General features: G+C 53.3%; 1 pseudogene; it reads right to left on the bottom strand.

Moving 5' to 3' along the window:
- Positions 1-633: 633 nt before the first annotated feature.
- LOC102498632 (SWI/SNF-related matrix-associated actin-dependent regulator of chromatin subfamily E member 1 pseudogene) lies at positions 634-1,868 on the bottom strand (annotated as a pseudogene).
- Between the last annotated feature and the right edge of the window lie 9,424 nt (positions 1,869-11,292).

Here is an 11,292-nt window from a genome sequence, read left to right as displayed (position 1 = left end):
ATCCACACGTGGGGCCTGCTGCTGGTGCCGTGGCCAGCTGGCTACTCCACCTGCTAATCCACACGTGGGGCCTGCTGCTGGTGCAGGGAAGAATTTATTTGATTCATGACACCTTTCTCTCTCTCTCTCTCTCTCACTCTCTTTCTAAAGATTTTTGCCATAGGGCGTGTGTACTCGCTGGAGAGAGTCAGAGACAGGGAAAGTGAGAAATACCCCCAAGGGGGTAGACCCAGGCTGCGACCCCTTTTCTTCTTGGGATTTTGGGCACATGTACACACACGACCAGCGTTTTCAAGCTGCGGGGTGGGGGTGTGAGACAAACTGCAGAGTCAGCTGTGGGACCCAGTGTCTTAACCCCCACATGGCCTGCTGTGGAGGCCCAGCCTCTCTGTGCTCTGACCCGTGATGTGTTTGGCCAGACGTCTCTGTGTCGTGGATGCGGTGACAATGTGCACTGATGTGCCAGTGGATGTATCCTGCTCTCGAGCTGACAGAGAGCAGGGGCTGGTCCACATGCTCGCAGCGGTGGGTGCACGGGAGACTGGAAGACACTCAACGACGTATGTTTGTTGGGTGAGTGATCGGCGCTTTAAAAAAAAAAAAAAAACACACTTTTTTTTCATTTAAAAAAATATTTAGAACACATAAAACAAGGCAACATTTATTCTTTTCTCTCGTCTTCCGGTACGGGGTCTGTCGGTGCCCCCCCCACTGTTGCACTGTTGCTCTCCGAGCCAGTGTTGCTATCCCTGGTTCCCTCCTCTGCCAGGCTGTCGACCCCTCCTGCCCACTCTCCTTGTCCTGAGGAGTAGACGTGCCTTCTTCCCCATTCTGCTGGCTCTCTGTCGTCTCTTCAAGGTGAGTCTCCTCTGTCTCCATCGGCGGGCTCTCGTCGTCCTTCTCCTCAACTTTGCCGCCTGCTCTTCCTCGGGACCGAGGCTGCTCTGACTCCGCTCCGCTTGCTCTGCCGCCTCCTCTCCCTCTCCGCCTGCCTTCTGCGGGCCTGTCCCTCTGCCTGTGCAATCTCCATGTCCACTTCTACCTTCAGACCGCACAAGCTTTTAAGTTCATTGTTAAATGAATCTGTGCTCTCCAGGAATTTCCTCTTTTTTTCCTGGTGTCGCTCTTCTATTTGAAGAAGTTCAGCTTCTAGTTTTGCTGATGAACCAGTAAGGACTGGACCTGCCGTTTGAGGACCTGCATTCTGGCTGTTGTGACACCTGACCGGACGTCTGGCACCACACTCTCACTGAGGATCTCGCTGATGAGGCTGTGGTTCCCCTGGAAGCGGGCGGTGGCTGTGTGCTTCATGGAAAAGCCTTCGTCAGAATCACCTGGGTCTTCAGCAGGCTGGATGCTCAGGTAAGGTTCTCCTCTCTCCATGCGAGACTGTCTCTGTCGACTTCCTTCCTCTAAAGCAGCTTCTGCACGACGTTTTGCATTTATGTAAGCAAGGTAGGCAGGGGAATTGTGATAGGCCTTCATAGATTCATTGAACTCTATCTTTTCTGCTGCGTATTCGTTTAAGTATTCTTGTTTCTCTTCATCAGTGAGATCTTGCCAATGCCACCAATAATCTTGCCAATCTCCCACAGTTTCAGGTCAGGGTTGGAAGCCTCTACTTGGTCCCCCACCTTTCTGCTGCACCTCACGTAGGGCACCAGCAGCTTATCTGGTGGCTTTGGGGGTTTCGGAATCGTGAGACCAGAGGACGCCGTGACCCGGCTGTTGGTGCCCGGGTTCCCTCCCAGCCTGTAGCTGTAGGCGAGATGACTGTATGGACTGTACCCCATGAACCCTGGTGTGCTGGGCACTGGTGTTGCAGGAGCTGGGGTGGGAGGTGGGGGATAAGATGATCTTTTTGACATTTTGGAAGATTAAGTTCTCAGTTCCTCAAGAGTGAATCTGAGACAGGGCAGGCAGCGAAATCGCGCAGCTCCGGCTCGGCTCCCTTCTGTCTTTTTTTTTTTTGATAGAGATTCTTGCTATAGGGTGTGTGCATTTACCAGAGAGACAGGAAGCAAGAAATCACCTCAGGGGGATGGCCACGTCACGATCCCTTCTCCGTTCTCCTCTCAGGATGTTGGGCACGCACGCACACGCGCCCCGCGTGAGTTTCAAGCTGCTGCATCTGGGACTCCAGCCGTGGGTGACCATGTGGGAGTCCAGCACCTTAACCACCACGCCACCTGCTGGCCCTGATCGGCACAGCATGGAATGAAACGCAGTGTGTTACTTTCACACCGTGTGCAGTGGTCCACGTAGACCAGTCACTGACCACCCTGTCCAGTTGCTTCGGGTTTAGTGAGAAATGCCTTTGGCTACAAACAACAGTGACATAAACACGTAGCAATCTATTTTCCTCAGATGAGGGAGACAGACGTGCGAAGTTGCCAGTGCTGCCCCAGTAATATGCCGTTATGCCCACCGTCCTCCTGGGCTTACCGTATGGTGGCAACATGGCTGCCAGGGCTCCGAGTTTCACAATGTACAGTCGGTGCAGGACAGGGAGGAGGGGATAAAGCATTTTTAACGTTCATTTTTACTGGGTCGGCTCCAGGGCACAGTGGCTAAGCTCTGTGTGCAGAGAGCTGGGTCCTCGTTGCCAACTTCAGTTCAAATCCCAGCTCCAGAGGTTTGAAAAAGCACTCCGGGTGCATGTGCCTGTGTACCCAAGTCCTGGTAGCTGGCGGCGTGACCACCCTCCACTGGGGTGCATTCTCCACTCTCTGGCGAACGCACAGGCCCTCTGGCAATACATCTGAAGAAGAAGAAAAAAAGAACTTGGTGTTTAGAAATACTCATAAATAATAAAGATAATTTTAATTTATTTATTCTGAGAGAGAGAGGAAGAGGCTGGCTCCTCCAACAGGGTCTTCATGCCACGACCCACCCCTGGTATCAGCTGTCCCAGATCACACCTGCCCAGTGTACCTGGGGAGGCTCCAAACAGGAAACCGGGTCTTTCCCACATGACCAAGGGCCCACCACCTGACCCAGGCTTTTTTTTTTTTTTTCTGCCTTAGGGCACATGTAGTCACCGAAGAGAGAAGGAGACAGAGACAATGAGAGGGAAAATGAGGAATCACACACACCCCCCGGGGTGAGGGATGGCTGCTCTATAATCCTTTCTCCTCCATTCTCCTCCTGGGATCTTGGCCATGCACGCACACGTGCCTGGGGTGAGTTTCAAGCCCCCTGGTCAAGGACTCAAACCGGGTCAGCCGTGTGGGAGTCCACTGATGTAACCACTACGCCATCCGCTGGCCCCTGGACTTTTTTTAAACCCAAGAAACCCTCTAATACATTTCTGTGTAATTCTCAGTTACCCGACACTGTATCATTGGCTCCCAAGGAGACAGGAGGTGGGCGGGACTGATGACAGGCGTATTGGTTGGGGTCGTATCTCGCTGAGCGAACCAGCCCGGGCTAGCCCACCAGTCCTGAGAGGGTCAGGAGAGACAGGTGCAGCAGAGCCCCCAGCAGAGCCTGCCTGGGTTGCCCGTCCAGCGGAGCCCAGTGGGCGAGCCCAGGGAAGCTGGTTGAACCCCTAATCCCTTCACGCTAGAGCGCCCACTGTTCTGTGCAGGTCAGGGAGGGCAGGGCTGATGCCATTGCTGCTCTTCTGCCATCGTCCTGTGGCCGTCATTCTCCGATCGCGTTGCTGCCTGGTCACGTGAGTGCTCAGTAACCACTGCACAGCTGGGCGGGTACACCCCTTGCCCCAACTGGTCACGGGCTGGTTCCATCACTGCCCTCTCAAGGCCAGGTCTGCTGGGGCTAGTCGCCACCTGTTGGCCATGCACCCTTCCTTCCACTTCAGGGATGAGCAGGGCACCAGGGAGCCGTGAGAAGGTTTTCGAGCCTGCACGTTCTCTTGCATCACTGGGAAGCCTGCCTGCAAACAGGCTGCAGGTGCCTGGGTCCTGCTAGCCAGCGCACGGCTGGCCCTCGGCCACGGGTACCGAGGGTGGGTCACACGGTCAGCCCTGTCTCCTCCTCATCCGCTTGGCACCTGCCCCGTATTGTCCCTGGCATGGAATCCGCCCCGCCCCGCCCTGCCCGGTGCTGAGCAGATTGTGCCGGGACGTCCCTCATCCTGTCTGGTTTGTTACCGTTAGCGACGGTCAGTGAGGGTGAGCGGGACAGGGCCAGGGCTTCGGGGGCCTGGCTGCGGTGCTTCCTAGCTGTGTGGCGTACAGGGATTTCCGGACAGCACTGCTGTGGCTCGCGGACCGTGTGTCTGCGTCTGATGCACTGTCAGTGCCAGGGCAGTAGGCACTTACCCCGTCTGGACAGGGGACAGTGAGATGGAGTGAGTCAGGCCCCTGCTGGGAACAGAGTCTCACGGTCTCGCAGAACTCGAGGTGCCGCCTGCACAGGCCTGGCATGAAGTAAATTGGGTCTCCTGCAGCCCCTGGCATCCCGGCACACTCTAAAGCAAAAGCTTAAATTCTTGTGCACTCCCTCGCTTTGCACAGGGAACAGGGGAGAAGAGTGTGAGGGATTTGTTCTCTTTTGGGTGAGCACGTGGGTTCTTGTTGCTACTAAAACAAAAGGCCACAAACTTAGTTGCTTAAAAGAACACGTGTGCGGGGCCGGCGGGTGGCGTGGTGGTTAACGGTGCTGGACTCCCACATGGCCAACCACGGTTCAAGTCTCGGACCTGGTGGCTTGCTTTCTCACTTCCTCTCTCTCTCTCTCTGTCTCTCTGATCAAACTGGAAAATAATAATGATAATAATAATAAATTTAAATAAAATAATTCTTTAAAAGCAAAACAAAAAGAACACGTGCCCTCCTACAGACTTGCAGGTCAGAAGTGGGAAATGGAGCCCGGGAGTCTGAAGCCAAGCTGTCAGTAGGGCTGGCCCTCCCAGAGGGCCCAGGGAGACCCCGTTTCCTTGCCTCTTTCAGCCTCTGGGAGTGGCCGGCATTCCTTCCTTGGCCTGCGGCCCTGCCTCCCACTCTGCAAGTCCTTCATTCAACCCTGCTTCTCCGTTTCATCTCCTTCCCCCTCTCAACTGTTCTGTCTCCCTCTTTCTTTCGCTTTACTCTGTGCGAGAGTGTGTGTGCATGCACAAGCGAGGGAGACAGAGAAGCCCCTCCATGCCGTTCAGCCACTCTGGCCAGACAGCCGTGATCCTGGGTGTGCCATGAGCTTGTTGGGCTCTCCAGATGACCAGGCCAGGGACTCGAACCACCATAGGCAAGTGGTTTCCAGCATTGCAGTCTGGTATGAGCACAGAGGTGGACCTGAGTCCCTCTTTTTTTTTTTTTTTTAAGAAATTAAATTTACTTCTGGAAAGGTTTTTGCTATAGGGCATGTGCGCTCGCCAGTAAGACAGAGAGAGACAGAGGGACATCACCCGCCAGGGGGGATGACCACAATGCAACCCTTTCTCCAACATTCTCCTCTCAGGGTCTTGGGCACGCACATGCGCCTGGCATGAGTTTAAACCACTGGGTCCAGGACTTGAACTGCAGTCGACTACATGGGTGTCCAGCGACATAGCCATAATGCTAACTGCTGGTCTCCCCAAGTCCTTCTTTTAAGACCTCCTGTGATTCAGAGGGCCCACCTGGTAACCCAGGCTCTCCTCCCGTCTGAGACTTGTTTCAGCCTCACGGTCTCTTACCCGGAAGGTGACAGCCACGTGGCATCTTTTGGGAGCCATTGTCCAGCCTTTGCTCTCAGTGGGTGTAAAGCGAGTCTTGATGGAGATGATCACATTTGGATTAAAATGTCCGACATGCCTGACGTTCCAGAGCAGGGATCGCGCTCTGAGGGTGTGAGCTGACCTACCGAGGGCCAGGAAGAGATAGCAGACATCTTGTTGGGAAAACAGAACCACCCGGTTGCGTTAGCAGAGAGAATTTCACATAGAGCATTGGTCGAGCAGGTACTGGAGGACCAGAGAGGGTAAAGGGGACCCACAGTGACGGAGGAGGGTACCGCCCTTGGGCTTGGGCACATTGTGGATGGTGACTGCTTCCTGCCAGTGGGACCCTGCAGGGAGAGCAGGAGTCTCAGCACAGAGTCGCACTGACCGGCGTGTTAGCTCTTACCGTGTAGACATGTGGTTAGGTGTGGACTTAGTGAAATGGCTCTGCTGGTTACGGCCCTGTCTGGTCTACTCCTCACCAGAGTTGACATATGCCTTAAGAAGATCCCTGCAAAGATACTACAGAATGAACAAAGCACTGTCGGCCAAGCGCGAGGAGCAAGAAAACAGCCGGGCCTGCTGTCTCTGTCACACCCGAGCTCTGTCGGCTACACCCAAGGCAAGGGAGGGATGATCATTCCAAGCGAGTGACCAGAATGCTGGAGGGTCAGGAAGTCTATCTGAAATTCAGGTTAGAACACCCATTGTTGTCGACAGTAATCCTCACCTTGAGATATCATGGGAACCGTCGCAACGAACCAAATGTTGAAAAGAATATCGGGCCAGCTGGTGGCGTGGTGGTTAAGGAGATAGGGCCTCACACGGCTGACTGTACAGTTTGAGTCCTGAACCCAGGAGCTTGAAAACCACGGTGGGAGCATGTGTTCGTGTGTCCAAAGTCCTGAGAGGAGAATGGCGACTGGATCACAGCGTGGCCATCCCCCCAGGGGTGTTCTTTCTCGCTTTCTCTCTCTCTTTCTCTCAAGTACACACCCTACTGCAAAAGAAAAATAAATAGATAAAATAAAAAGAATACTGTGTTGGGCTGGCCCATGGCCTGGTGGTTAAGGAACTGGCTCTCACATGGCTAACTGAGGCTGAGACCCTACCTCGGTGGCATGAAAAACATGCCGAGTGTGTGTGCCCCAGGTCCCCGCAGGGTGGACGGAGAGGGGAGGGCTGTGGCAGGGCCACACTCATTAGTGCTGCTTCTCCCGCTTCCCCTCTCCCTGGCTCACACTGGCAAGTGCATGCACCCTCCGGCGATTAAAAATACTAAGAAGAAAAAAAGAATATGATTAGTTAAATATTTTAATCAACATTTTAACATTCCCTTTTCGATAGGAGCTTTCTGATAGTGCATAAATGTGAGAACAGTGATACGTATGTTTAATTTATAAATTTTAAAATGCACATGTTTGAGGGGATTTTAGAAAGCTCAGAAAAAATAGAATTAAAGTACAAGTTTATTTTGGTGCAAAAAATTTTAAATGCATACTTTTTAAAAATAATATGCATATTCCATGAACTTTCTGAAGACCCCTGTGTATTGTGCTATGTTGGAAGATTTTTGCCTGACAGGATCTGTGGTCAAAAAGCTTTGGAGACTAAGGGACCAGCAGATGGTATAATGGTTAGGGTGCTAGACTCCCACATGGCTGACTGTGCTTCGAGTCCCAGACCAGGTGGCTTGAAATTCAAGCCGTGTGTGTGTGTGTGTGTGTGTGTGTGTGCAAAAATTCCAAGAAGAGAATGGAGGAGAAGGGATTGTGATGTGGCTATCCTCCCAGGGAGGGTGATTTCTGGCGTCCTGTCTCTCACCCTCTGGTGACCGTATGTGCCCTGTAGCAAAAATCTCTCTTAAAAAAAAAAAGGCTTTGGAGACTGTTGCCTTAAAGGAAGCCATGTCTACTCGCTGTCCCCAAACCCAAATCGAACAGCAGTGCGTAGTTCTGAGGTACAGGCAGACGGCGGCCAACAGCGGACGGGCTTTGGAGGTTGAAATCGGATGCACCACCACCCTGTAGAGAAGGGGTGGGCGAGATCCGGGTTTTCACAAACTTTACAGCCCCTGGTGTCACAGCTTCCACCTGCTCAGCAGTGACGGGGTGGGGGGGGGCAAGGTGCCACTAGAGCTTCCAGTAGCAGAGAAGGAGGGGGCTCCAGACACAGCACTCTGGCCGCAGGGACACGACGCACAGACGCAGCAGCCTGGTCCTCTGGCCGCGGGGACATGACGCACAGACGCAGCGCTCTGGCCCTCTGGCCGTGGGGACACGACGCACAGACGCACAGAAGACATACTTCTGGGCCCCTCCTCCTCCAGCAGAGCCCAGCTCCTAGTGCTGGAGGGTGGGCGTGAACATGGTCGAGGGTGTTCCTGAGGTCACCTTTATCCACGTTAATATACAGTGCTTTGCGTGGAAATGCCAACAGCTTTTTATTTATGTTACTATTATTTTTATAGCAGAGTCTGTAGTTTTCACCAGACCCCTCAGAGGCCCAGACCCAGTGACCTGTAAAGAGCAGGAAGGGCAGACAGAGCTCAGGCCGGCTTCCGGCTTGCAGCCTGGGGCTGGTCAGCTCACACCTGCGGCCCTCAGGGTGGGGTCAGCCCCATGCTGTGCTGGCTGCTGGTGAGGAGGGGTCGAGCCTGGCCTCAGACAGGCGCTTGGCAGTGGTGCCTAGGACCAGTAATCCTCGGCTGGGATGCCCTCCTGGGCTGCGTCCCCCCCGTGAGCCCCAGCTGCCAGCTCCATGGCAGCTCATGTGTTTATCTGCAATGGTTCCTTGGGTCTTCTAGAGAAGAGATTCTCAGCTGAGCTCCAGAAAACGAACATGCTCGCCCCGCGCTTGGAGGGCTTCCAGCTGGCCCCTTGGCTGGCCAGGAAGAAGACACGATGTCAGGAATGCTTCTCTCTGAGGAAGCTTGAAGAGCTCCTTTCAGCAAAACAAGAATAAACCACAAAATGGGGTGTGGGGGCCTTGCCAAAGCACGGCGCTGTGGGGATCTCCACTTCCTCTGTCCTGCCTTAGCCAGCAGCGCTGGCCTTCCAGAGAGGCTGGAGCAGAGAGCCAGGCTTATGCCAGGGGCTCCCAGGCACCCCCTGCCCACTCGTGATCACTTTACATTGAAAACACAGCCCGGGCCAGAGGTGCAGAGGTCCTCGACTCCAGAGCTGAGGGTTGGGGATGTTTTTTGCCAGTGGACACATGCGCTCCCCGGAGCAAGGGGAGGAGCACCCCTCGGTGGGGTGTAGTCACGTGCCTGGCGTGTTTCTGAACCAGAACCACAGTCAGCTTCTCTGACCAGCAGGCAGTAGGTCTGGGCCTGCGCTGTGTCAGGGAGCCCCGGTGGTACCTTTCCATGGTTACCACCTCAGGTCCCTGGCCAGCCAAGAAGTGCTATCTCCCTCGGCAACCCTCTCACATCTTCTAAGGAAATTATTATTATTATTATTATTATTATTATTATTGGAGAGGTGTTTTGTTTTGTTTTGTTTTGCCATAGGGCGTGTGCGCTCGCCAGACAGACAGAGACAGAGAGACACAAAGTGAGAAATCACCCCCCGGGGGGGATGGCCACACCACAATCCCTTCTCCTCCATTCTCCTCCCGAGATCTTGGGCACGCATGCACACGCACTTAAGACACCAGGTCCAGGATGCAAACCACAGTTGACTACATGGGAGTCCAGCAACATAGCCATCACGCTAACTGCTGGTCCCCCTGAGGAAATTCTTTGATGGCCTTAGCCTGTCGGTGAGGTTTGTGTCTGTAACATCACAGTTAAGGCCTCTGGTCTCGAGTCAGAATGAGCAGGGTTTAGCTCTCAGCTTTGCTACTCAACAGCCATGTGGTCTTGGGAAATCTGAGCCTCAAACCTCACATGTGCAAAATAGCGACAGCCAGCACTCCTACCCCAGGGAGTGGCTCTGGGCTCGAGGGTCGTCACTAGCGTGCCCAGCACATGTGCACTGACACGCAGACAGGACGTGAGGACATGAGAAGTGGTATTGTGATTTTGGTTGTTGAATTATAAAACCGGGACCAGCAAGTGGTGAAATGGTTATGTCTCTGGACTCCTACGTAGTTGTCTGTGGTTTGAGTCCCAGATTTGGAGGCTTCTCACACCGGAAACTCATGCCAGACGCATGTGCATGCGTGCCCAAAATCTCGAAAGGAGAATGGAGGAAACGGGACTGCTGTGTGGCCATCCCTCCCGGAGGGCGATTTCTCGCTTTCTGTTTGTCTCTGTCTCTCTGGCAAGGGAATGTTTCCTATAGCAAAAATCTCTATAAAAAGGGACTAGCAGATAGCATAATGGTTATGCTGCTGGGCTCCCATGTAGTCGACAGTGGTTCAAGTCCCTGATGCAGTGGTTTAAACCTCAGGCCGGGTGCCTGTGTGTGCGTGCCCAAGATGCTGGGAGGAGAATGGAGAAGGGACCCTGGGGGTGATCACTTCCTGTCTATTTCTCGGGCGAGTGCACGTGCCCTATAGCAAACGTCTCTCTCTAAAACAAACAAAATACCCTGTAAGAAAAATAATAAAATCAGAAGTTGAAACAGAAAAATATAAAGAAAACCTAAGCACGCATACCCCACTACCTGGAGCAGTGTAAGCTTGCCTTTGCAAAGGTGCCCCCCGCCTGTCTCCGCGGCAGTGTACGTCTGGGTCCTTGGTGCTAGCCATGGTCTCATGAGTACAGTTTACATCTATATATCATGTTTGCTTTTCTTAACACTACACATGATATTTCTTTCTTTTTTTTCTTTAGAGAGATTTTTGCTATAGGGCATGTGCACTCGCTGGAGACACAGAGAGACAGAAAGTGAGAAATCACCCTCTGGGGGGATGGCCACGCCGCAATCCCTTCTTCTCCAGTCTCCTCTCGGGATTTTGGGCACACACGCACATGTGCCCAGCGTGAGTTTTAAGCCCCCAGGACCGGGACTTGAACAGCAGCTGACTACGTGGGAGTCCGGCATCATAACCACTATGCCGTCTGCGGTCCTTGGCATCTCTCTCTCTCTCTCTCTTTTTTTTTTGGAGAGGTTTTTGCTATAGGGTACGTGTGTTCACCAGAAAGACAGAGAGAGAGAGAGACATAGAGAGACAGAGAGATAGGAAGCGAGAAATCACCCCCGGGGGGATGGCCACACCACAATCCCTTCTCTTCGATTCTCCTCTTGGGATCTTGGGCACGCACGCACACGCGCCTGGCTTGAGTTTAAGCCACTGGGTCCGGGACTCGAACCACGGTTGACTACGTGGGAGTCCAGAGACATAGCCATTATGCCAACAGCTAGTCCTGCTTTTCTTTTTTTAAAGATTTGTTAGAAGGCACAGAGACAGAGAAAGAGAGAAATGCTTTCCTTGGGCAACGGTCACACCACAGCCCCTCCTCGTTTTCTCCCTCCTTTTCAGGATTCTGGGCACACACACTCACACACACACACACACACTCACACACACACACACACACACACACACACACACGAGCCCGCTGTTTCTCAAGTGCCGAACCACGTAATTAGCCACGTGGGATCGCGTCACCGTAACTACCACGCCACAGGCTGGCCTAAAGATGCTTTTTTTTTTTTGGAGAGATTTTTGCTTTAGGG

The sequence above is a fragment of the Tupaia chinensis genome, unplaced genomic scaffold (assembly GCF_000334495.1).
Source record: "Tupaia chinensis unplaced genomic scaffold, TupChi_1.0 Scaffold000355_1, whole genome shotgun sequence".
Classification (NCBI taxonomy): domain Eukaryota; kingdom Metazoa; phylum Chordata; class Mammalia; order Scandentia; family Tupaiidae; genus Tupaia; species Tupaia belangeri.
This window is presented reverse-complemented; position numbering and strand designations above follow the sequence as displayed.